This window comes from Scyliorhinus torazame, chromosome 5, assembly GCF_047496885.1.
Source record: "Scyliorhinus torazame isolate Kashiwa2021f chromosome 5, sScyTor2.1, whole genome shotgun sequence".
NCBI classification, from domain to species: Eukaryota; Metazoa; Chordata; class Chondrichthyes; order Carcharhiniformes; family Scyliorhinidae; genus Scyliorhinus; species Scyliorhinus torazame.
This window is the reverse complement of record NC_092711.1, coordinates 138,759,529-138,785,919: the sequence shown is the minus strand read 5'-3', so window position 1 is coordinate 138,785,919 and position 26,391 is coordinate 138,759,529. Positions and strand designations below refer to the sequence as shown.

At 55.6% G+C, this 26,391-nt stretch overlaps 1 protein-coding gene across 7 annotated transcripts in view; it reads left to right on the top strand.

Moving 5' to 3' along the window:
• The first annotated feature begins 13,891 nt into the window (after nt 1-13,891).
• LOC140419839 (uncharacterized) overlaps nt 13,892-26,391 on the top strand; it is a 73,157-nt gene continuing 60,657 nt past the window's right edge. For all 7 annotated transcript variants that reach the window (XM_072503879.1, XM_072503880.1, XM_072503883.1 and 4 more), the window contains exon 1: nt 13,892-13,951. The gene's annotated coding sequence lies outside the window, so the exon portion shown is untranslated. The remainder of the gene's footprint in view (nt 13,952-26,391) is intronic.

Here is a 26,391-nt window from a genome sequence, read left to right as displayed (position 1 = left end):
GTGCGTATGGGATTGTGTGCGCGTATTGGATTGTGTGTCTATTTGTGCGTATTGGATTGTGTGTGTCTATTTGTGCGTATTGGATTGTGTGTGTGTGTCTATTTGTGCGTATTGGATTGTGTGTGTCTATTTGTGCTTATTGGATTGTGTGCGTGTCTATTTGTGCGTTTTGGATTGTGTGTCAATTTGTGCGTATTGGATTGTGTGTGAGTCTATTTGTGCGTATTGGATTGTGTGTGTGTCTATTTGTGCGTATTGGATTGTGTGCGTGTCTATTTGTGCGTATTGGATTGTGTGCGTGTCTATTTGTGCGTATTGGATTGTGTGCGTGTCTCTTTGTGCGTATTGGATTGTGTGCGTGTCTATTTGTGCGTATTGGATTGTGTGCGTGTCTATTTGTGCGTACTGGATTGTGTGCGTGTCTATTTGTGCGTATTGGATTGTGTGCGTGTCTATTTGTGCGTATTGGATTGTGTGTGTGTCTATTTGTGCGTTTTGGATTGTGTGTCTATTTGTGCGTATTGGATTGTGTGCGTGTCTATTTGTGCGTATTGGATTGTGTGTGTGTCTATTTGTGCGTTTTGGATTGTGTGCGTGACTATTTGTGCGTTTTGGATTGGGTGTCTATTTGTGCGTATTGGATTGTGTGCGTGTCTATTTGTGCGCATTTGATTGTGTGTGTCTATTTGTGCGTATTGGATTGTGTGTCTATTTGTGCGTATTGGATTGTGTGCGTGACTATTTGTGCGTTTTGGATTGTGTGTCTATTTGTGCGTATTGGATTGTGTGCGTGTCTATTTGTGCGTTTTGGATTGTGTGTCTAGTTGTGCGTATTGGATTGTGTGTGTGTCTATTTGTGCGTATTGGATTGTGTGCGCGTATTGGATTGTGTGTCTATTTGCGCGTATTGGATTGTGTGTGTCTATTTGTGCGTATTGGATTGTGTGTGAGTCTATTTGTGCATATTGGATTGTGTGTGTGTCTATTTGTGCGTATTGGATTGTGTGCGTGTCTATTTGTGCGTATTGGATTGTGTGCGTGTCTATTTGTGCGTATTGGATTGTGTGCGTGTCTATTTGTGCGTATTGGATTGTGTGCGTGTCTATTTGTGCGTACTGGATTGTGTGCGTGTCTATTTGTGCGTATTGGATTGTGTGTGTCTATTTGTGCGTATTGGATTGTGTGTCTATTTGTGCGTATTGGATTGTGTGCGCGTATTGGATTGTGTGTCTATTTGTGCGTATTGGATTGTGTGTGTGTGTCTATTTGTGCGTATTGGATTGTGTGTGTGTGTCTATTTGTGCGTATTGGATTGTGTGTGTCTATTTGTGCGTATTGGATTGTGTGCGTGTCTATTTGTGCGTTTTGGATTGTGTGTCAATTTGTGCGTATTGGATTGTGTGTGAGTCTATTTGTGCGTATTGGATTGTGTGCGTGTCTATTTGTGCGTATTGGATTGTGTGCGTGTCTATTTGTGCGTATTGGATTGTGTGCGTGTCTATTTGTGCGTATTGGATTGTGTGCGTGTCTATTTGTGCGTATTGGATTGTGTGCGTGTCTATTTGCGCGTACTGGATTGTGTGCGTGTCTATTTGTGCGTATTGGATTGGGTGTGTCTATTTGTGCGTATTGGATTGTGTATCTATTTGTGCGTATTGGATTGTGTGTGTCTATTTGTGCATATTGGATTGTGTGTGTGTGTCTATTTGTGCGTATTGGATTGTGTGTGTCTATTTGTGCGTATTGGATTGTGTGCGTGTCTATTTGTGCGTTTTGGATTGTGTGTCAATTTGTGCGTATTGGATTGTGTGAGAGTCTATTTGTGCGTATTGGATTGTGTGTGTGTCTATTTGTGCGTATTGGATTGTGTGCGTGTCTATTTGTGCGTATTGGATTGTGTGCGTGTCTATTTGTGCGTATTGGATTGTGTGCGTGTCTATTTGTGCGTATTGGATTGTGTGCGGGTCTATTTGTGCGTATTGGATTGTGTGCGTGTCTATTTGTGCATACTGGATTGTGTGCGTGTCTATTTGTGCGTATTGGATTGTGTGTGTCTATTTGTGCGTATTGGATTGTGTGTCTATTTGTGCGTATGGGATTGTGTGTCTATTTGTGCGTATGGGATTGTGTGCGCGTATTGGATTGTGTGTCTATTTGTGCGTATTGGATTGTGTGTGTCTATTTGTGCGTATTGGATTGTGTGTGTGTGTCTATTTGTGCGTATTGGATTGTGTGTGTCTATTTGTGCGTATTGGATTGTGTGCGTGTCTATTTGTGCGTTTTGGATTGTGTGTCAATTTGTGCGTATTGGATTGTGTGTGAGTCTATTTGTGCGTATTGGATTGTGTGCGTGTCTATTTGTGCGTATTGGATTGTGTGCGTGTCTATTTGTGCGTATTGGATTGTGTGCGTGTCTATTTGTGCGTATTGGATTGTGTGCGTGTCTATTTGTGCGTATTGGATTGTGTGCGTGTCTATTTGTGCGTATTGGATTGTGTGCGTGTCTATTTGTGCGTATTGGATTGTGTGCGTGTCTATTTGTGCGTACTGGATTGTGTGCGTGTCTATTTGTGCGTATTGGATTGTGTGCGTGTCTATTTGTGCGTATTGGATTGTGTGTGTGTCTATTTGTGCGTTTTGGATTGTGTGTCTATTTGTGCGTATTGGATTGTGTGCGTGTCTATTTGTGCGTATTGGATTGTGTGTGTGTCTATTTGTGCGTTTTGGATTGTGTGCGTGACTATTTGTGCGTTTTGGATTGGGTGTCTATTTGTGCGTATTGGATTGTGTGCGTGTCTATTTGTGCGCATTCGATTGTGTGTGAGTCTATTTGTGCGTATTGGATTGTGTGTCTATTTGTGCGTATTGGATTGTGTGTGTGACTATTTGTGCGTTTTGGATTGTGTGTCTATTTGTGCGTATTGGATTGTGTGCGTGTCTATTTGTGCGTATTGGATTGTGTGCGTGTCTATTTGTGCGTATTGGATTGTGTGTGAGTCTATTTGTGCGTATTGGATTGTGTGTCTATTTGTGCGTATTGGATTGTGTGTGTGTCTATTTGTGCGTATTGGATTGTGTGTGAGTCTATTTGTGCGTATTGGATTGTGTGTGTGTCTATTTGTGCGTATTGGATTGCGTGTGTGTCTCTTTCCGCGTATTAGATTGCGTGTGTGTCTCTTTCCGCGTATTGGATTGTGTGCGTGTCTATTTGTGCGTATTGGATTGTGTGCGTGTCTATTTGTGCGTACTGGATTGTGTGCGTGTCTATTTGTGCGTATTGGATTGGGTGTGTCTATTTGTGCGTATTGGATTGTGTATCTATTTGTGCGTATTGGATTGTGTGTGTCTATTTGTGCATATTGGATTGTGTGTGTGTGTCTATTTGTGCGTATTGGATTGTGTGTGTCTATTTGTGCGTATTGGATTGTGTGCGTGTCTATTTGTGCGTTTTGGATTGTGTGTCAATTTGTGCGTATTGGATTGTGTGAGAGTCTATTTGTGCGTATTGGATTGTGTGTGTGTCTATTTGTGCGTATTGGATTGTGTGCGTGTCTATTTGTGCGTATTGGATTGTGTGCGTGTCTATTTGTGCGTATTGGATTGTGTGCGTGTCTATTTGTGCGTATTGGATTGTGTGCGGGTCTATTTGTGCGTATTGGATTGTGTGCGTGTCTATTTGTGCATACTGGATTGTGTGCGTGTCTATTTGTGCGTATTGGATTGTGTGTGTCTATTTGTGCGTATTGGATTGTGTGTCTATTTGTGCGTATGGGATTGTGTGTCTATTTGTGCGTATGGGATTGTGTGCGCGTATTGGATTGTGTGTCTATTTGTGCGTATTGGATTGTGTGTGTCTATTTGTGCGTATTGGATTGTGTGTGTGTGTCTATTTGTGCGTATTGGATTGTGTGTGTCTATTTGTGCGTATTGGATTGTGTGCGTGTCTATTTGTGCGTTTTGGATTGTGTGTCAATTTGTGCGTATTGGATTGTGTGTGAGTCTATTTGTGCGTATTGGATTGTGTGCGTGTCTATTTGTGCGTATTGGATTGTGTGCGTGTCTATTTGTGCGTATTGGATTGTGTGCGTGTCTATTTGTGCGTATTGGATTGTGTGCGTGTCTATTTGTGCGTACTGGATTGTGTGCGTGTCTATTTGTGCGTATTGGATTGTGTGCGTGTCTATTTGTGCGTATTGGATTGTGTGTGTGTCTATTTGTGCGTTTTGGATTGTGTGTCTATTTGTGCGTATTGGATTGTGTGCGTGTCTATTTGTGCGTATTGGATTGTGTGTGTGTCTATTTGTGCGTTTTGGATTGTGTGCGTGACTATTTGTGCGTTTTGGATTGGGTGTCTATTTGTGCGTATTGGATTGTGTGCGTGTCTATTTGTGCGCATTCGATTGTGTGTGAGTCTATTTGTGCGTATTGGATTGTGTGTCTATTTGTGCGTATTGGATTGTGTGTGTGACTATTTGTGCGTTTTGGATTGTGTGTCTATTTGTGCGTATTGGATTGTGTGCGTGTCTATTTGTGCGTATTGGATTGTGTGCGTGTCTATTTGTGCGTATTGGATTGTGTGTGAGTCTATTTGTGCGTATTGGATTGTGTGTCTATTTGTGCGTATTGGATTGTGTGTGTGTCTATTTGTGCGTATTGGATTGTGTGTGAGTCTATTTGTGCGTATTGGATTGTGTGTGTGTCTATTTGTGCGTATTGGATTGCGTGTGTGTCTCTTTCCGCGTATTAGATTGCGTGTGTGTCTCTTTCCGCGTATTGGATGGTGTGTGTGTCTATCTGTGCGTATTGGATTGTATGCGTGACTATTTGTGCGTATTGGATTGTGTGTCTATTTGTGCGTATTGGATGGTGTGTGTGTCTATTTGTGCGTATTGGATTGTGTGTGTGTCTATTTGTGCGTATTGGATTGTGTGCGTGGCTATTTGTGCGTATTGGATTGTATGCGTGTCTATTTGTGCATATTGGATTGTGTGTGTGTCTATTTGTGCGTATTGGATTGTATGCGTGACTATTGGTGCGTATTGGATTGTGTGTGTGTCTATTTGTGCGTATTGGATTGTATGCGTGACTATTGGTGCGTATTGGATTGTGTGTGTGTGTCTATTTGTGCATATTGGATTGTGTGCGTGTCTATTTGTGCGTATTGGATTGTGTGTGTGTCTATTTGTGCGTATTGGATTGTATGCGTGACTATTTGTGCGTATTGGATGGTGTGTGTGTCTATTTGTGCGTATTGGATTGTGTGTGTGTGTCTATTTGTGCGTATTGGATTGTGTGTGTGTGTCTATTTGTGCATATTGGATTGTATGTGTGTGTCTATTTGTGCGTATTGGATTGTATGTGTGTGTCTATTTGAGCGTATTGGATTGTATGCGTGACTATTTGTGCGTATTGGATTGTGTGTGTGTCTATTTGTGCGTATTGTATTGTGTGTGTGTGTGTCTATTTGTGCGTATTGGATTGTATGTGTGTCTCTATATGTGCGTATTGGATTGTGTGTGTGTCTATTTGTGCGTATTGGATTGAATGCGTGACTATTGGTGCGTATTGGATTGTGTGTGTGTCTATTTGTGCGTATTGGATTGTGTGTGTGTCTATTTGTGCGTATTGGATTGTATGTGTGTGTCTATTTGTGCGTATTGGATTGTGTGTGTGTCTATTTGTGCGTATTGGATTGTATGCGTGACTATTGGTGCGTATTGGATTGTGTGTGTGTGTCTATTTGTGCGTATTGGATTGTGTGTGTGTGTCTATTTGTGCGTATTGGATTGTGTGCGTGTCTATTTGTGCGTTTTGGATTGTGTGTCAATTTGTGCGTATTGGATTGTGTGTGAGTCTATTTGTGCGTATTGGATTGTGTGTGTGTCTATTTGTGCGTATTGGATTGTGTGCGTGTCTATTTGTGCGTATTGGATTGTGTGCGTGTCTATTTGTGCGTATTGGATTGTGTGCGTGTCTATTTGTGCGTATTGGATTGTGTGCGTGTCTATTTGTGCGTATTGGATTGTGTGCGTGTCTATTTGTGCGTACTGGATTGTGTGCGTGTCTATTTGTGCGTATTGGATTGTGTGCGTGTCTATTTGTGCGTATTGGATTGTGTGTGTGTCTATTTGTGCGTTTTGGATTGTGTGTCTATTTGTGCGTATTGGATTGTGTGTCTATTTGTGCGCATTCGATTGTGTGTGAGTCTATTTGTGCGTATTGGATTGTGTGTCTATTTGTGCGTATTGGATTGTGTGTGTGACTATTTGTGCGTTTTGGATTGTGTGTCTATTTGTGCGTATTGGATTGTGTGCGTGTCTATTTGTGCGTATTGGATTGTGTGCGTGTCTATTTGTGCGTATTGGATTGTGTGTGAGTCTATTTGTGCGTATTGGATTGTGTGTCTATTTGTGCGTATTGGATTGTGTGTGTGTCTATTTGTGCGTATTGGATTGTGTGTGAGTCTATTTGTGCGTATTGGATTGTGTGTGTGTCTATTTGTGCGTATTGGATTGCGTGTGTGTCTCTTTCCGCGTATTAGATTGCGTGTGTGTCTCTTTCCGCGTATTGGATGGTGTGTGTGTCTATCTGTGCGTATTGGATTGTATGCGTGACTATTTGTGCGTATTGGATTGTGTGTCTATTTGTGCGTATTGGATGGTGTGTGTGTCTATTTGTGCGTATTGGATTGTGTGTGTGTCTATTTGTGCGTATTGGATTGTGTGCGTGGCTATTTGTGCGTATTGGATTGTATGCGTGTCTATTTGTGCGTATTGGATTGTGTGTGTGTCTATTTGTGCGTATTGGATTGTATGCGTGACTATTGGTGCGTATTGGATTGTGTGTGTGTCTATTTGTGCGTATTGGATTGTATGCGTGACTATTGGTGCGTATTGGATTGTGTGTGTGTGTCTATTTGTGCATATTGGATTGTGTGCGTGTCTATTTGTGCGTATTGGATTGTGTGTGTGTCTATTTGTGCGTATTGGATTGTGTGTGTGTGTCTATTTGTGCGTATTGGATTGTGTGTGTGTGTCTATTTGTGCATATTGGATTGTATGTGTGTGTCTATTTGTGCGTATTGGATTGTATGTGTGTGTCTATTTGAGCGTATTGGATTGTATGCGTGACTATTTGTGCGTATTGGATTGTGTGTGTGTCTATTTGTGCGTATTGTATTGTGTGTGTGTGTGTCTATTTGTGCGTATTGGATTGTATGTGTGTCTCTATATGTGCGTATTGGATTGTGTGTGTGTCTATTTGTGCGTATTGGATTGTATGTGTGTGTCTATTTGTGCGTATTGGATTGTGTGTGTGTCTATTTGTGCGTATTGGATTGTGTGTGTGTCTATTTGTGCGTATTGGATTGTATGCGTGACTATTGGTGCGTATTGGATTGTGTGTGTGTGTCTATTTGTGCGTATTGGATTGTGTGTGTGTGTCTATTTGTGCGTATTGGATTGTGTGAGTGTCTATTTGTGCGTATTGGATTGTGTGTGTGTGTCTATTTGTGCGTATTGGATTGTGTGCGTGTCTATTTGTGCGTATTGGATTGTGTGCGTGTCTATTTGTGCGTATTGGATGGTGTGCGTGTCTATTTGTGCGTATTGGATTGTGTGTCTATTTGTGCGTATTGGATTGTGTGTCTATTTGTGCGTATTGGATTGTGTGCGTGTCTATTTGTGCGTGTCTATTTGTGCGTATTGGATTGTGTGTCTATTTGTGCGTATTGGATTGTGTGTGTGTCTATTTGTGCGTATTGGATTGTGTGTCTATTTGTGCGTATTGGATTGTGTGTGTGTCTATTTGTGCGTATTGGATTGTGTGTGTGTCTATTTGTGCGTATTGGATTGTGTGTGTGTCTATTTGTGCGTATGTGAGCTTGAGTCGTGAACTGCTCGATCTGTTCGAAGTCTATCCCACTCAACACGATGGAGGGTATCCTCAATGTGAAGGCGGGACTTTATCTCCACAAGGTGTCACTTCGACTGATACGATCATGGACTGATGCATCTACAGCAAGAAGATTTGTGAGGATGAGGTCAAGTGTGTTTTTCCCTCTTGTTGGTTCCCTTGCCACCTGCTGCAGTCCCAGTCTAGCAGCTATGTCCTTTAGGACCCGGCCAGCTTGCTCTGTGGTGGTGCTACTGTAGCCACGTAAAATGGCTGCTTCCCGATTAGAATGGTCAAAACCCCGATTTAAAATGGCGAACGAAAGAGGCTGATGGGAAAATCAGCCAACAGGACTCAAACGGACAGCTGCAGGTAAAACAGTGTATTCGCCTCTGGGGAAGTCAGCCCAGACCGATACCTGCAGCCATCAACATCACAACAACCCAGCCATCTGCATATTAACCAGCCATCCCCGGGAACAATTGCTACAAATTAGCAATTGAAAGCCGACCCAGACCTCTCGGCGCCAGCAGGGGCTAACACAAAGAAAGGTAAACAACCACCCCCCGATCAAGGAATCGCTCCAGTATTGGAGCATACCGAACCAAGTGATTGGGACCAAGTCCAATCACTTGGAACCAGGTACAAGGTCCGCCCCGAGAGGCGGGAAGCCCCTGGGGTCTATAAGAATAGGGGCCAAGTTCAACTCGACCCTTCTTCTCCTGCTCGCAACTTTCGAGACCCTTCGACAAAGAAAACTGTAAGTGTTACTCCAGCGATCGCTACCAGATAGGCGCTCCTGACTATCGACTTGTACCTGCCTTTGAATCCCGCAGGCTCAGACAAATTCGAAAGACCATTCGTTTCCCTGACCTGGTGGGCCATTTCCAAAGTTAAGTATTGGCCTTTAGTGGAAGGTAGTAGTCTAGAAGTAGGATTATTGCATAAGTATTAATTGCTGTATATAATAAATGATCGTTGATTTAACTCTTACTAAGCGGTGTGTTGCATTATTAATCATTACTTGGACTTGAACCACGTGGCAGTATCAGAAAGATACCTGGCGACTCAAGAGCAAAGGTGACAGAAGAATAAAATAAACTAAGGCTAAAATGAGCAACACTACCCACCCCCCCCCCCCCAAGAATATATTCTGAACCTTTGCCACCCTCAGTGCTTCCTCCAAGTGGTGTTCCACATGGAGGAGTACGGATTCATCAGCTGATGGTGGCTGGTACGTGGTAATCAGCAGGCGGTTACCACGCCCAAGTTTAACCTGAAGCCACGAGACTTCATGGGGTCCAGAGTCGATGTTGAAAACTCCCAGGGCAACTCCCTCCCGACTGTCTGATGATCTGTGGAAACCACTGAGCCCCCACCTCTGCTGGACCTGTCCTGCCGGTGAGACGGGACATACCCAGGAACGGTGATAGTGGTGTCTGGGATATTGTCTGTAGCAATAATTACGTCAGGCTAATGCTCGACTAGAATGTGTGTGTGTGTGTGTGTGTGAGAGAGAGAAGGGGTGTGGAATGTGTGTGTGTGTGCGTGTGAGAGAGGGGGTGTGGAATGTGTGTGTGTGTGTGTGTGTGAGGGGGTGGGGAATGTGTGTGTGTGTGTGAGGGGGTGGGGAATGTGTGTGTGTGAGGGGGTGGGGAATGTGTGCGTGTGAGGGGGTGGGGAGTGTGCGTGTGAGGGGGTGGGGAATGTGTGTGTGAGGGGGTGGGGAATGTGTGCTCGTGTGTGAGGGTGTGGGGAATGTGTGCGTGTGTGTGAGGGGGTGGGGAGTGTGCGCGTGTGTGTGAGGGGGTGGGGAATGTGTGCGTGAGGGGGTGGGGAATGTGTGCGAGGGGGTGGGGAATGTGTGCGTGTGTGAGGGGGTGGGGAATGTGTGCGTGTGTGAGGGGGTGGGGAATGTGTGCGTGTGTGTGAGGGGGTGGGGAATGTGTGCGTGTGTGAGGGGGTGGGGAATGTGTGCGTGTGTGTGGGGAATGTGTGTGTGTGTGAGGGAGTGGGGAATGTGTGTGTGTGAGAGGGGGTGGGGAATGTGTGTGTGTGTGTGTGAGGGGGTGGGGAATGTGTGTGTGTGAGGGGATGGGGAATGAGTGTGTGTGAGGGGGTGGGGAATGTGTGTGTGTGAGGGGGTGGGGAATGTGTGTGAGAGAGGGGGTGGGGAATGTGTGTGTGTGTGAGAGGGGGTGGGGAATGTGTGTGTGTGTGAGAGGGGGTGGGGAATGTGTGTGTGTGTGAGAGGGGGTGGGGAATGTGTGTGGGGGTGGGGAATGTGTGAGGGGGTGGGGAATGTGTGAGGGGGTGGGGAATGTGTGAGGGGGTGGGGAATGTGTGAGGGGGTGGGGAATGTGTGAGGGGGTGGGGAATGTGTGAGGGGGTGGGGAATGTGTGAGGGGGTGGGGAATGTGTGAGGGGGTGGGGAATTTGTGTGTGTGTGTGAGGGGATGGGGAATGTGTGTGAGGGGGTAGGGAATGTGTGTGAGGGGTTGGGGAATGTGTGTGTGTGTGTGTGAGGGGGTGGGGAATGTGTGTGAGGGGGTGTGGAATGTGTGTGTGCGTGATAGCGGGTGTGGAATGTGTGTGTGCGTGATTGGGGGTGGGGAATGTGTGTGTGTGAGGGGGGTGGGGAATGTGTGTGTGTGAGGGGGGTGGGGAATGTGTGTGTGTGAGGGGGGTGGGGAATGTGTGTGTGTGAGGGGGGTGGGGAATGTGTGTGTGTAGGGGGGTGGGGAATGTGTGTGTCTGTGAGGGGGGTGGGGAATGTGTGTGTGTGTGCGTGTGAGAGGGGGTGGGGAATGTGTGTGTGTGTGAGGGGGTGGGGAATGTGTGTGTGTGAGAGGGGGTGGGGAATGTGTGCGTGTGTGTGAGGGGGTGGGGAATGTGTGCGAGGGGGTGGGGAATGTGTGCGAGTGTGTGAGGGGGTGGGGAATGTGTGCGAGGGGGTGGGGAATGTGTGCGAGTGTGTGAGGGGGTGGGGAATGTGTGCGAGTGTGTGAGGGGGTGGGGAATGTGTGCGTGTGCGAGGGGGTGGGGAATGTGTGCGTGTGAGAGGGGGTGGGGAATGTGTGCGTGTGTGTGAGGGGGTGGGGAATGTGTGCGAGGGGGTGGGGAATGTGTGCGAGTGTGTGAGGGGGTGGGGAATGTGTGCGTGTGTGAGGGGGTGGGGAATGTGTGCGTGTGTGAGGGGGTGGGGAATGTGTCCGTGTGAGAGGGGGTGGGGAATGTGTGCGTGTGTGTGGGGAATGTGTGTGTGTGTCAGGGAGTGGGGAATGTGTGTGTGTGAGAGGGGGTGGGGAATGTGTGTGTGTGTGTGTGTGTGAGGGGGTGGGGAATGTGTGTGTGTGAGGGGATGGGGAATGAGTGTGTGTGAGGGGGTGGGGAATGTGTGTGTGTGTGAGAGGGGGTGGGGAATGTGTGTGTGTGTGAGAGGGGGTGGGGAATGTGTGAGGGGGTGGGGAATGTGTGAGGGGGTGGGGAATGTGTGAGGGGGTGGGGAATGTGTGAGGGAGTGGGGAATGTGTGAGGGAGTGGGGAATGTGAGAGGGGGTGGGGAATGAGAGAGGGGGTGGGGAATGTGTGAGGGGGTGGGGAATGTGTGAGGGGGTGGGGAATGTGTGAGGGGGTGGGGAATGTGTGAGGGGGTGGGGAATGTGTGAGGGGGTGGGGAATTTGTGTGTGTGTGTGAGGGGGTGGGGAGTGTGTGTGAGGGGGTAGGGAATGTGTGTGAGGGGTTGGGGAATGTGTGTGTGTGTGTGTGAGGGGGTGGGGAATGTGTGTGAGGGGGTGTGGAATGTGTGTGTGCGTGATAGGGGGTGTGGAATGTGTGTGTGCGTGATTGGGGGTGGGGAATGTGTGTGTGTGAGGGGGGTGGGGAATGTGTGTGTGAGAGGGGGGTGGGGAATGTGTGTGTGTGTGAGGGGGGTGGGGAATGTGTGTGTGTGAGGGGGGTGGGGAATGTGTGTGTGTGTGTGTGTGAGGGGGGTGAGGAATGTGTGTGTGTGTGAGGGGGGTGGGGAATGTGTGTGTGTGTGAGGGGGGTGGGGAATGTGTGTGTGTGAGGGGGGTGGGGAATGTGTGTGTGTGTGTGAGGGGGCTGGGGAATGTGTGTGTGTGTGAGGGGGGTGGGGAATGTGTGTGTGTGTGAGGGGGGTGGGGAATGTGTGTGTGTGTGTGAGGGGGTGGGGAATGTGTGTGTGTGTGTGTGAGGGGGGTGGGGAATGTGTGTGTGTGTGAGGGGGGTGGGGAATGTGTGTGTGTGTGAGGGGGGTGGGGAATGTGTGTGTCTGTGAGGGGGGTGGGGAATGTGTGTGTGTGTGAGGGGGGTGGGGAATGTGTGTGTGTGTGAGGGGGGTGGGGAGTGTGTGTGTGTGAGGGGGGTGGGGAATGTGTGTGTGAGAGGGGGGGGTGGGGAATGTGTGTGTGTGTGGGGGGGGTGGGGAATGTGTGAGAGAGGGGGGTGGGGAATGTGTGAGAGGGGGGGGGGAAATGTGTGTGTGAGGGGGGTGGGGAATGTGTGTGTGAGGGGGGGTGGGGAATGTGTGTGTGAGGGGGGTGGGGAATGTGTGTGTGAGGGGGGGGGTTGGGGAATGTGTGTGTGAGGGGGGGGGGTTGGGGAATGTGTGTGAGAGGGGGGGTGGGGAATGTGTGTGGGGGGGGGGAATGTGTGTGTGAGGGGGGTGGGTGTGGGGGGTGTGGGGGGGGTGTTGGGTGGGTGGGGTGGGGGGGGGTGTTGGGGTTGGGGGGGGGGTGTGTGGTGGGGGGGGGGGGGGGAGGTGTGTGTTGGGGGGGGGGGGGGGGAGTGTGTGTGTGTGGGGGGGGAGTGTGGTGGGGGGGGGGAATGTGTGTGGGTGGGGGGGGGGAGTGTGTGTGTGTGGGGGGGGGGATGTGTGTGTGGGGGGGGGGGGGGGGGGAATGTGTGTGTGAGGGGGGGGTGGGGATGGTGTGTGTGAGGGGGGGGTGGGGATGTGTGGTGGGTGGGGGGTGGGGATGTGTGTGTGTGGGGGGGGGGGGGAATGTGTGTGTGGGGGGGGGGGGGGTTGTGGGGGGGGGGGGAATGTGTGTGTGAGGGGGGGTGGTGAATGTGTGTGGTGGGGGGGGGGTGGGGTTGTGTGTGTGAGGGGGGGGATGTGTGTGTGTGTGGGGGGGGGTTGGGAATGTGTGTGTGAGGGGGGTGGGGAATGTGTGTGTGAGGGGGGTGGGCAATGTGTGTGTGAGGGGGGGGGGAATGTGTGTGTGAGGGGGGGGAATGTGTGTGTGAGGGGGGGGGGGTGGGGAATGTGTGTGTGAGGGGGGGGAAATGTGTGTGTGAGGGGGGGGGTGGGGAATGTGTGTGAGAGGGGGGGGTGGGGAATGTGTGTGTGAGGGGGGGGTGGGGAATGTGTGTGTGGGGGGGGTGGGGAATGTGTGTGTGGGGGGGGGGTGGGGAATGTGTGTGTGGGGGGGGGGTGGGGAATGTGTGTGTGAGGGGGGGGGGGTGGGGAATGTGTGTGTGAGGGGGGGGGGAATGTGTGTGTGAGGGGGGGGTGGGGAATGTGTGTGTGAGGGGGGGGTGGGGAATGTGTGTGTGGGGGGGGTGGGGAATGTGTGTGTGAGGGGGGGGTGGGGAATGTGTGTGTGAGGGGGGGTGGGGAATGTGTGTGTGAGGGGGGGGGTGGGGAATGTGTGTGTGAGGGGGGGGGTGGGGAATGTGTGTGTGAGGGGGGGGGTGGGGAATGTGTGTGTGAGGGGGGGGGGAATGTGTGTGTGAGGGGGGGGGTGGGGAATGTGGTGTGTGAGGGGGGGGGGGTGGGGAATGTGTGTGTGTGAGGGGGGGGGGGGGATGTGTGTGGGTGGGGGGGGGAAAGTGTGTGTGTGAGGGGGGTGGCTCCTACAGTAATGGAGGGTGTAGAGACCCACAGTGCCCCGCGGGCCTGGATCGGTCCCGGCCCAAACGAGCGCGCAGGCGCACCAGGGGCAGGAATGTGGCGGAGTCGGTCGGACGACGCGCATGCGCGTTACCGGGAGACGAGGAGAACCGCCGCTGCCGCCATTGCGATCTGGAGAGAAGGTGAGAGAGAGAGAGGGGGAGGGACAACGGCCTCTCAAACCCTCCCCATCCCCCCAAATAGAGAACCGCGGGCACTTTGTCGACGCCGGGCACCTACCGTAACCGACCGACGATCCAGGCCCGGGTTTGTTGGGCTCGATGTGGGAATGGGGTGGCCGTTGGCCGCTCGGTCGGATTGGGCCCGGGCCAGAGCCGCCATATTGTCGCTCCCTTCGGCTTCTCGCTGAGGTGCTCAAAATGGCGGCGCCCAAGTTGCGCACGCGCACTGCCCGCTCCGTGCTTAATCCATAGGGGGCTTTCTGGGGCGCGGGGAATTGTGGGTGCGTCGCTCCTCCATTATTGGAGCCCGCCGCAAGTCATTTATTCCAAACCCTTTTACGCCCCCCAACTGAATCCTTAAGGGAATCTTAATTGCAATAAGCAGATATTCCGGTCCTGCACCAGACCTCAAGTGGACAGAAAGCCCAATATTTTAGTTTTGTAAGACTGAGGAAAGAGATTCGCTCCAGGAGTGATTTCGTGCAAAACAGGGATATGGTTATTTTGAAACAAGCTTTATTACGAAAGCAGAAAAACACACCAGTAAAATAGCTTATAATTACCCCTTAAATGATGCTAATCAATCCAATGACATAATAATGCTTATCTGCTGTCTTTATTCTCACTAAAACAATTAAACCACCACACCTCTCAATCCACTTTTAAATTCAGTTAACAGACCCCCCCAGGCACACTGTCTCAACCGATATCCTTTGAGATTGTTTCAAGAGGTAGATCTGAATCCTGTCAAGACAATGTGGAACAATGGGCGGCAGGGTGGTGAACACCACTGCCTGACGGCACTGAGGGCGGGGTGCTCTTTCAGAGTATCAGTACAGACTCAATGGCATTCCTTCCCCCCCCCCCCAGAATCTGATCCATTTCAATAAGATCTCCTCTGGTTCTTTCTAAACTCCAATGGGTACAGGCCCCGACCGGCTCAACCTTTCCTCATCGGACAAACCCCCTTCATCCCGGGAATCGGCCCCGTGAACCTTCTCCGAACGGCCTCCGATGCCGGTACGTCCCTCCTGAAGTAAGGAGACCAAAACAGGGCACAGTGCCCTGGGTGAGGCCTCACCAAGGCTTTGTACAATTGTAGCCAGACTTCCCTAACTTTTAAACTCCATTTGCCTTCACAATACAACTCCTTAAATACAGCCCCTTGTACAGTGGGGGGTTGGGGGGTGAATGAATTATATTGGAATGTATTATGGTTTAATTTTTTTTGTAGGAGGGATGAATATCTTCTTCCAAGAATGCTGGTGGGATCTTGTATGTTTAACTGAAAGGGAAGATGAGGCCTTACTGTGTGTGTCTGTACCTGAGTGCATATCAGTATGTCTGCGAGCTGTCTGTGTGCGAGAGAGTGTTTCAGTGTCAGTGAGTGGGGTCGGGGTGTGTGAGTGGGGATTTTGGATTGGATTGGATTTGTTTATTGTCACGTGTACCGAGGTACAGTGAAAAGTATTTTTCTGCGAGCAGCTCAACAGATCATTAAGTACATGGGAAGAAAAGGGAAGAAAAGAAAATGCATAATAGGGCAACACAACATATACAATGTAACTACATAAGCACCGGATTTGGATGAAGCATACAGAGTGTAGTGTTAATGAGGTCAGTCCATAAGAGGATCATTTAGGAGTCTGGTGACAGCGGGGAAGAAGCTGTTTTTGAGTCTGTTCATGCGTGTTCTCAGTCTTCTGTATCTCCTGCCCGATGGAAGAAGTTGGAAGAGGGAGTAAGCTGGGTGGGAGGGTCTTTGATTATGCTGCCCGCTTTCCCCAGGTAGCGGGAGGTGTAGATGGAGTCAATGGATGGGAGGCAGGTTCGTGTGATGGACTGGGCGGTGTTCACGACTCTCTGAAGTTTCTTGCGGTCCTGGGCCGAGCAGTTGCCATACCAGGCTGTGATGCTGCCAGATAGGATGCTTTCTATGGTGCATCTGTAAAAGTTGGTAAGGGTTAATGTGGACATGCCAAATTTCCTTAGTTTCCTGAGGAAGTATAGGCTTTTGTGCTTTCTTGGTGGTAGCATCGACGTGGGTGGACCAGGCCAGATATTTGGAGATGTGCACCCCTAGGAATTTGAAACTGCTAACCATCTCCACCTCGGCCCCGTTGATGCTGACAGGGGTGTGTACAGTACTTTGCTTCCTGAAGTCAATTACCAGCTCTTTAGTTTTGCTGGCATTGAGGGAGAGATTGTTGTCGCTACACCACTCCACTAGGTTCTCTATGTCACAATGACGAGACAGAATATAGGAATGAGATAGAGAATCTGGTGAACTGGTGCGACGACAATAATCTCTCCCTCAATGTCAACAAAACGAAGGAGATTATCATCGACTTTCGGAAGCGTAGTGGAGAACATGCCCCTGTCTATATCAATGAGAATGAAGTAGAAAGGGTCGAGAGCTTCAAGTTTTTAGGTGTTCTGGTTACCAACAGCCTGTCCTGGTCCCCCCATGCTGACTATAGTTAAGAAAGCCCACCAACGACTACTTTCTCAGAACACTAAGGAAATTTGGCATGTCAGCTACGACCCTCACCAACTTCTACAGATGCACCACAGAAAGCATTCTTTCTGGTTGTATCACAGCTTGGTATGGATCCTGCTCTATCCAAGACCGCAGGAAACTACAAAAGGTTGTGAATGTAGCCCAGGCCATCACACAAACCAGCCTCCCATCCATTGACTCTGTCTATAATTCCCGCTGCCTCAGAAAGGCAACCAGCATAATTAAGGACCCCATGCACCCAGGACATACTCTCTTCCACCTCCTTCCGTCGGGAAAAAGATACCAAAGTTTGAGGTCATGTACCAACCAACTCAATAACAGCTTCCTCCCTGCTGCCATCAGACTTTTGAACGGACCTTCCTTGTATTAAGTTGATCTTTTCTCTACACCTTGCTATAACTGTAACATTATATTCTGCAGTCTCTCCTTCCTTCCCTATGTACGCTATGCATTGTTTGTACAGCATGCAAGAAACAATACTTTTCACTGTATACTAATACATGTGACAATAATAAAGCAAATCAAATCTCCCTTCTGTATTCTGACTCGTTATTCGAGATCCGACCCACTATGGTCGTATCGTCAGCAAACTTGTAGATGGAGTTGGAACCAAATTTTGCCACGCAGTCGTGTGTGTACAGGGAGTAGAGTAGGGGGCTAAGTACGCAGCCTTGCGGGGCGCCGGTGTTGAGGACTATTGTGGAGGAGGTGTTGTTGTTCATTCTTACTGATTGTGGTCTGTTGGTCAGAAAATCGTTGTGGTCTGTTGGTCAGAAAATCGAAGATCCAGTTGCAGAGTGGGGAGCCAAGTCCTAGGTTTTGGAGCTTTGATATGAGCTTGGCTGGGATTATGATGTTGAAGGCGGAGCAGTAGTCAATAAATAGGAGTCTGATGTAGGAGTCCTTGTTTTCGAGATGCTCTAGGGATGAGTGTAGGGCCAGGGAAATGGTGTCTGATGTGGACCGGTTGCAGCGGTATGCGAATTGCAGTGGATCAAGGCGTTCTGGGAGTATGGAGGTGATGCGCTTCATGATCAACCTCTCGAAGCACTTCATTACGACTGAAGTCAGGGCCACTGGTCGGTAGTCATTGAGGCACGTTGCCTGGTTCTTCTTTGGTACCGGTATGATGGTGGTCTTCTTGAAGCAGGTGGGGACCTCGGAGTGGAGTAGGGACAGGTTAAAGATGTCCGTGAATACCTCTGCCAGCTGGTCCGCACAGGCTCTGAGTGCACGACCAGGGATCCCGTCTGGGCACGTCGCCTTCCGAGGGTTCACTTTCAGGAAGGCCGATCTGACTTCGGAAGCTGCGATGGTGGGTATGGGTGCGTTCAGGGCTGCTGGGGCACTCGCCAGCGGATTGTTGGTTTCCTGCTCGAACCGAGCATAGAATGCATTGAGTTCATCGGGGAGGGGTGCGCTGCTGCCAGGAGATACTGTTCGGCTTCGCTTTGTAGCCCGCTATGTTGTTTAGTCCTTGCCACAACCGCCGAGAGTCTGTCTGTGACTCTAGCTTGGTTTGATATTCTCTCTTGGCATTCCAGGTGGCTTTCCGGAGGTCGTACCTGGATTTCTTGTATAGGTCAGGGTCGTCTGCCTTGAACGCCTCAGATCTGTCCTTCAGTAGGGAGTCAATCTCGCGATTGAGCCATGGTTTCCGGTTGGGGAACGCACGTACTGCTTTCTTTGGCACGCAGTCGTCCACACATTTGCTGATGAAGTCTGTGACGATGGTGGCACACTCATTTAAGTTGGTCACTGAGTTCTTAAATATGGACCAGTCCACTGTCTCTAAGCAGTCACGTAAGAGCTCTTCTGTTTCCTCGGACCAGCACTGCACGACCTTCTTAGCTGGATTCTCCCGCTTGAGTTTCTGCTTGTATGCCGGGAGAAGGAGCACCGTCTTATGGTCTGATTTCCCAAAGTGTGGTCGGGGATGGAACGGTAGGCGCCCTTGATTTTTGAGTAGCAGTGGTCAAGAGTGTTGTCGCCCCTGGTGGGACAGGAGATGTGCTGGTGGAATTTTGGCAGTACACTCTTGAGGTTGGCCTTGTTGAAGTCTCCGGCCACGATGAACAAGGCCTCCGGGTGTTCTGTTTCGTAGTTGTTTATAACTGTGTATAGTTCGTCCAGCGCCTTCCTCACTTCTGCCTGTAGACCGCTGTGATAATGGCTGAAGTGAACTCACGTGGTAGATAATATGGGCGGCACCTCACGGTCAGGTATTCCAGGTCTGGGAGCAGTAGGTCGCCAGAGTCGCCACATCCAAGCACCAGGAGGAGTTGATGAGGAGGCAAACCCCTCCACTCTTCGCTTTGCCTGATGATGCCGTGCGGTCCGCTCGGTGAATTGAGAAGCCTTCAGGTTGTATGGCACAGTCCGGTGAGGCGGGTGGTGAGCCATGTCTCTGTGAAACAGAGCACAGAGCAGTCTCTTACTTCCCTCTGAGAGGTAAGTCTGACGTTAAGTTCATCCAGCTTGTTTTCGATCGCTTGGCCGTTTGCCAGGAGTATGCTGGGGAGAGGGGTCTTGAAACCGCGTTGCTTCAGTCTAACCTGCAGACCGCCGCGGTTCCCTCGCTTCCTCGGTCGGCGGCTGCTGCTGGATGATCCTGGGATCCGATGGCAGATGTCAGCTCTTGTGGAAGGTAGGTGGTCGCGTTTGGCGGGGTCCAGGGCGCTGGCGGGGACCAGGGCGCTGTTTACGTATCTGGGGTCGCGTCTGGCAGGGTCCCGGGCGCTGGTTGAGGGAGAGGCGTTGCTAGGGGGGCATGTTTGCGATCCGGATGGGTCCCGGCGTTCTGCGGGCGCGGGAATACCTTGCAGCGCGTTCGGATCCTCGTGCGCGGTCTCCGCCGTTTCGGGGGTCCTGGGTTGTGGACAGGGGCTTCCTGAGGCAGGTTGGGCTGGGTCCCGTGGTCTGTTCCTTCCCTGGGCGCTCCTGGGGTCGGATCTTGAAGTAGGCCTGGTTGAGCCTCAACGTGGATTTTTCTTTCTTCCATCTCCAGGTAGGTCGGGTCGCTGGGCGGGCCTCTCGGGGTTGCGTTGGGCCGGGTCTCATCGTCGCGTGTCGGGTCGGGAGCTCCGGGGACTGAGCCGGGCGATCCGGGTACGGGTGGCGGTTGTTAGGCCGGGTTGGGAGCTCCGAGGTACGGGTCGGCTCCAAATCAAGGTCGGGGCTTCACTTCTGGTTTGGGCCCGATCCACTTCCAGGTCGTGGAGGTCAGGTCGGGTCGGGTCAAAAGGCCTCCAGCGGCCTCGGAGGATTTTTGAAGCCTACAAGAAAAGATGAAAGAGAGAGGTTAGCATTGATGTTAGTCTTAGAATTAAATTTTAAAAGATTAGAACGAGTAAAAGTGAAGCAAAAAAGTGGATCTGTTGGGGAGAGCTCGCAGAGATTCGCCTCGCTCCGGTGCCATCCTCTGATCAAAGTGAACGGGGTCGGGGGTGTGAGCGGGGACGGGGACGGAGCGTGTGAGCGGGGATGGAGATGGGGTGTGAGAGCAGGGGCGGGGTGTGTGAACGGGGACGGAGTGTGTGAGGGGGGACGGGGTGTGAGCGGGGACGGGGTGTGTGAGCGGGGACGGGGTGTGTGAGCGGGGACGGGGTGTGTGAGCGGGGACGGGGTGTGTGAGGGGGGACGGGGTGTGAGCGGGGACGGGGTGTGTGAGCGGGGACGGGGTGTGTGAGCGGGGACGGGCTGTGTGAGCGGGGACGGGCTGTGTGAGCGGGGACGGGGTGTGTGAGCGGGGACGGGGGGTGTGAGCGGGGACGGGGTGTGTGAGCGGGGACGGGGTGTGTGAGCGGGGACGGGGTGTGTGAGCGGGGACGGGGTGTGTGAGCCGGGACAGGGTGTGTGAGCGGGGACGGGGACGGGGTGTGTGAGCGGGGACGGGGTGTGAGCGGGGGACGGGGTGTGTGAGCTGGGACGGGCTGTGTGAGCGGGGACGGGGTGTGTGAGCGGGGACGGGGTGTGTGAGCGGGGACGGGGTGTGTGAGCGGAGACGGGGTGTGTGAGCGGGGACGGGGTGTGTGAGCGGGGACGGGGTGTGGTGAGCGAGGACGGGGTGTGTGAGCGGGGACGGGGGGTGTGAGCGGGGACGGGGTGTGTGAGCGGGGACGGGGTGTGTGAGCCGGGACAGGGTGTGTGAGCGGGGGACGGGGACAGGGTGTGTGAGCGGGGACGGGGACGGGGTGTGTGAGCCGGGACAGGGTGTGTGAGCGGGGACGGGGACGGGGTGTGAGAGCAGCGACGGGGGGTGTGAGAGCAGGGGCGGGGTGTGTGAACGGGGACGGGGTGTGTGAGGGGGGACGGGGTGTGTGAGCGGGGACGGGGTGTGTGAGCGGGGACGGGGTGTGTGAGGGGGGATGGGGTGTGAGCGGGGACGGGGTGTGTGAGCTGGGACGGGCTGTGTGAGCGGGGACGGGGTGTGTGAGCGGGGACGGGGTGTGTGAGCGGGGACGGGGTGTGTGAGCGGGGACGGGGTGTGTGAGCGGGGACGGGGTGTGTGAGCGGGGACGGGGTGTGTGAGCGGGGATGGGGACGGGGTGTGTGAGGGAGAACGGGGTGTGTGAGCGGACACGGGGTGTGTGAGCGGACACGGGGTGTGTGAGCGGGGACGGGGTGTGTGAGGGGGGACGGGGTGTGTGAGCGGGGACGGGGTGTGTGAGCGGGGACGGGCTGTGTGAGCGGGGACGGGGCCGGGGTGTGTGAGCGGGGACGGAGTGTGTGAGCGGGGACGGAGTGTGTGAGCGGGGACGGGGTGTGTGAGCGGGGACGGGGTGTGTGAGCGGGGACGGGGTGTGTGAGCGGGGACGGGGTGTGTGAGCGGGGATGGGGCGTGTGAGGGGGGACGGGGTGCGTGAGCGGGGACGGGGACGGGGTGTGTGAGCGGGGACGGGGTGTGTGAGCGGGGACGGGGTGTGTGAGCGGGGACGGGGTGTGTGAGCGGGGACGGGGTGTGTGAGCGGGGACGGGGTGTGTGAGCGGGGACGGGGTGTGTGAGCGGGGACGGGGCGTGTGAGGGGGGACGGGGTGTGTGAGCGGGGACGGGGTGTGTGAGCGGGGACGGGGTGTGTGAGCGGGGACGGGGTGTGTGAGCGGGGACGGGGTGTGTGAGCGGGGACGGGGAGTGTGAGCGGGGACGGGGCGTGTGAGGGGGGACGGGGCGTGTGAGCGGGGACGGGGTGTGTGAGCGGGGACGGGGTGTGTGAGCGGGGACGGGGTGTGTGAGCGGGGACGGGGTGTGTGAGCGGGGACGGGGTGTGTGAGCGGGGACGGGGTGTGTGAGCGGGGACGGGTTGTGTGAGCGGGGACGGGGTGTGTGAGCGGGGACGGGGTGTGTGAGCGGGGACGGGGTGTGTGAGCGGGGACGGGGTGTGTGAGCGGGGACGGGGTGTGTGAGCGGGGACGGGGTGTGTGAGCGGGGACGGGGTGTGTGAGCGGGGACGGGCTGTGTGAGCGGGGACGGGGTGTGTGAGCGGGGACGGGGTGTGTGAGCGGGGACGGGGTGTGTGAGCGGGGTGTGTGAGCGGGGACGGGGTGTGTGAGCGGGGACAGGGTGTGTGAGCGGGGATGGGGCGTGTGAGCGGGGACAGGGACGGGGTGTGTGAGGGGGGACGGGGTGTGTGGGCCTGGACAGGGACGGGGTGTGTGAGCGGGGACAGGGTGTGTGAGCGGGGACGGGGACGGGGTGTGTGAGCGGGGACGGGGTGTGTGAGCGGGGACGGGGACGGGGTGTGTGAGCGGGGACGGGGTGTGTGAGCGGGGACGGGGTGTGTGAGCGGGGACAGGTTGTGTGAGCGGGGATGGGGTGTGTGAGCGGGGACGGGGTGTGTGAGCGGGGACGGGTTGTGTGAGCGGGGACGGGGTGTGTGAGCGGGGACGGGGTGTGTGAGCGGGGACGGGGTGTGTGAGCGGGGACGGGGACGGGGTGTGTGAGCGGGGACGGGGTGTGTGAGCGGGGACGGGGTGTGTGAGCGGGGTGTGTGAGCGGGGACGGGGTGTGTGAGCGGGGACGGGGTGTGTGAGCGGGGATGGGGCGTGTGAGCGGGGACAGGGACGGGGTGTGTGAGGGGGGACGGGGTGTGTGAGCGGGGACGGGGTGTGTGAGCGGGGACGGGGACGGGGTGTGTGAGCGGGGACAGGGTGTGTGAGCGGGGACAGGGACGGGGTGTGTGAGGGGGGACGGGGTGTGTGGGCCTGGACAGGGACGGGGTGTGTGGGCCTGGACAGGGACAGGGTGTGTGAGCGGGGACGGGGACGGGGTGTGTGAGCGGGCACAGGGTGTGTGAGCGGGGACGGGGACGGGGTGTGTGAGCGGGGACAGGGTGTGTGAGCGGGGACAGGGTGTGTGAGCGGGGACGGGGACGGGGTGTGTGAGCGGGGACGGGGGGTGTGAGCGGGGACGGGGGGTGTGAGCGGGGACGGAGTGTGTGAGCTGGGACGGGGTGTGTGAGCGGGGACGGAGTGTGTGAGCGGGGACGGGGTGTGTGAGCGGGGACGGGGTGTGTGAGCGGGGACGGGGGTGTGTGAGCGGGGACGGGGTGTGTGAACGGGGACGGGGTATGTGAGCGGGGACGGGGTGTGTGAGCGGGGACAGGGTGTGTGAGCGGGGACGGGGACGGGTGTGAGCGGGGACGGGGTGTGTGAACGGGGACGGGGACGGGGTGTGTGAGCGGGGACGGGGTGTGTGAGCGGGGACGGGGTGTGTGAGCGGGGACGGGGCGTGTGAGCGGGGACGGGTTGTGTGAGCGGGGACAGGTTGTGTGAGCGGGGATGGGGTGTGTGAGCGGGGACGGGGTGTGTGAGCGGGGACGGGGTGTGTGAGCGGGGACGGGATGTGTGAGCGGGGATGGGGTGTGAGCGGGGACGGGGTGTGTGAGCGGGGACGGCGTGTGTGAGCGGGGACGGGGTGTGTGAGCGGGGATGGGGTGTGTGAGCGGGGACGGGTGTGTGAGCGGGGATGGGGCGTGTGAGGGGGGACGGGGTGTGTGAGCGGGGACGGGGTGTGTGAGCGGGGACGGGGTGTGTGAGCGGGGATGGGGCGTGTGAGGGGGGACGGGGTGCGTGAGCGGGGACGGGGACGGGGTGTGTGAGCGGGGACGGGGTGTGTGAGCGGGGACGGGGTGTGTGAGCGGGGACGGGGTGTGTGAGCGGGGACAGGGTGTGTGAGCGGGGACGGGGTGTGTGAGGGGGGACGGGGTGTGAACGGGGACGGGGTGTGTGAGCGGGGACGGGGTGTGTGAGCAGGGACGGGGTGTGTGAGGGGGGACGGGGTGTGAGCGGGGACGGGGTGTGTGAGCGGGGACGGGGTGTGTGAGCGGGGACGGGGTGTGTGAGCAGGGACGGGGTGTGTGAGGGGGGACGGGGTGTGAGCGGGGACGGGGTGTGTGAGCGGGGACGGGGTGTGTGAGCGGGGACGGGGTGTGTGAGCGGGGACGGGCTGTGTGAGCGGGGACGGGGTGTGTGAGCGGGGACGGGGTGTGTGAGCGGGGACGGGGTGTGTGAGCGGGGACGGGGTGTGTGAGCGGGGTGTGTGAGCGGGGACGGGGTGTGTGAGCGGGGACAGGTTGTGTGAGCGGGGATGGGGCGTGTGAGCCGGGACAGGGACGGGGTGTGTGAGGGGGGACGGGGTGTGTGGGCCTGGACAGGGACAGGGTGTGTGAGCGGGGACGGGGACGGGGTGTGTGAGCGGGGACAGGGTGTGTGAGCGGGGACGGGGACGGGGTGTGTGAGCGGGGACGGGGTGTGTGAGCGGGGACGGGGACGGGGTGTGTGAGCGGGGACGGGGTGTGTGAGCGGGGACGGGGTGTGTGAGCGGGGACGGGGACAGGGTGTGTGAGCGGGGACGGGGTGTGTGAGCGGGGACGGGGACGGGGTGTGTGAGCGGGGACGGGGTGTGTGAGCGGGGACGGGGTGTGTGAGCGGGGACAGGGTGTGTGAGCGGGGACGGGGTGTGTGAGCGGGGACGGGGTGTGTGAGCGGGGATGGGGCGTGTGAGCGGGGACGGGTTGTGTGAGCGGGGACGGGGTGTGTGAGCGGGGACGGGGTGTGTGAGCGGGGACGGGGTGTGTGAGCGGGGACGGGGTGTGTGAGCGGGGACGGGGTGTGTGAGCGGGGATGGGGCGTGTGTGCGGGGACGGGTTGTGTGAGCGGGGACGGGGACGGGGTGTGTGAGCGGGGACGGGGTGTGTGAGCGGGGACGGGGTGTGTGAGCGGGGACGGGGACGGGGTGTGTGAGCGGGGACGGGGTGTGTGAGCGGGGACGGGGTGTGTGAGCGGGGACGGGGTGTGTGAGCGGGGACGGGGTGTGTGAGCGGGGACGGGGAGTGTGAGCGGGGACGGGGTGTGTGAGCGGGGACGGGGTGTGTGAGCGGGGACGGGGCGTGTGAGGGGGGACGGGGCGTGTGAGCGGGGACGGGGTGTGTGAGCGGGGACGGGGTGTGTGAGCGGGGACGGGGGGTGTGAGCGGGGACGGGGGGGTGTGAGCGGGGACGGGGTGTGTGAGCGGGGACGGGGTGTGTGAGCGGGGACGGGGTGTGTGAGCGGGCACAGGGTGTGTGAGCGGGGACGGGGTGTGTGAGCGGGGACGGAGTGTGTGAGCGGGGACGGGGTGTGTGAGCGGGGACGGGGTGTGTGAGCGGGGACGGGGACGGGGTGTGTGAGCGGGGATGGGGTGTGTGAGCGGGGACGGGGTGTGTGAGCGGGGATGGGGCGTGTGAGGGGGGACGGGGTGTGTGAGCGGGGACGGGGTGTGTGAGCGGGGACGGGGTGTGTGAGCGGGGACGGGGTGTGTGAGCGGGGACGGGGTGTGTGAGCGGGGATGGGGCGTGTGAGGGGGGACGGGGTGCGTGAGCGGGGACGGGGACGGGGTGTGTGAGCGGGGACGGGGTGTGTGAGCGGGGACGGGTTGTGTGAGCGGGGACGGGGTGTGTGAGCGGGGACGGGGTGTGTGAGCGGGGACGGGGTGTGTGAGCGGGGACGGGGACGGGGTGTGTGAGCGGGGACGGGGTGTGTGAGCGGGGACGGGGTGTGTGAGCGGGGACGGGCTGTGTGAGCGGGGACGGGGTGTGTGAGCGGGGACGGGGTGTGTGAGCGGGGACGGGGTGTGTGAGCGGGGTGTGTGAGCGGGGACGGGGTGTGTGAGCGGGGACAGGGTGTGTGAGCGGGGATGGGGCGTGTGAGCGGGGACAGGGACGGGGTGTGTGAGGGGGGACGGGGTGTGTGGGCCTGGACAGGGACGGGGTGTGTGAGCGGGGACAGGGTGTGTGAGCGGGGACGGGGACGGGGTGTGTGAGCGGGGACGGGGTGTGTGAGCGGGGACGGGGTGTGTGAGCGGGGACGGGGTGTGTGAGCGGGGACGGGGTGTGTGAGCGGGGACGGGTTGTGTGAGCGGGGACGGGTTGTGTGAGCGGGGACGGGGTGTGTGAGCGGGGACGGGGTGTGTGAGCGGGGACGGGGTGTGTGAGCGGGGACGGGGACGGGGTGTGTGAGCGGGGACGGGGTGTGTGAGCGGGGACGGGGTGTGTGAGCGGGGATGGGGCGTGTGAGCGGGGACGGGGACGGGGTGTGTGAGGGGGGACGGGGTGTGTGAGCGGGGACGGGGTGTGTGAGCGGGGACGGGAACGGGGTGTGTGAGCGGGGACAGGGTGTGTGAGCGGGGACAGGGACGGGGTGTGTGAGGGGGGACGGGGTGTGTGGGCCTGGACAGGGACGGGGTGTGTGGGCCTGGACAGGGACAGGGTGTGTGAGCGCGGACGGGGACGGGATGTGTGAGCGGGGACGGGGTGTGTGAGCGGGGACAGGGTGTGTGAGCGGGGACAGGGTGTGTGAGCGGGGACGGGGACGGGGTGTGTGAGCGGGGACGGGGGTGTGAGCG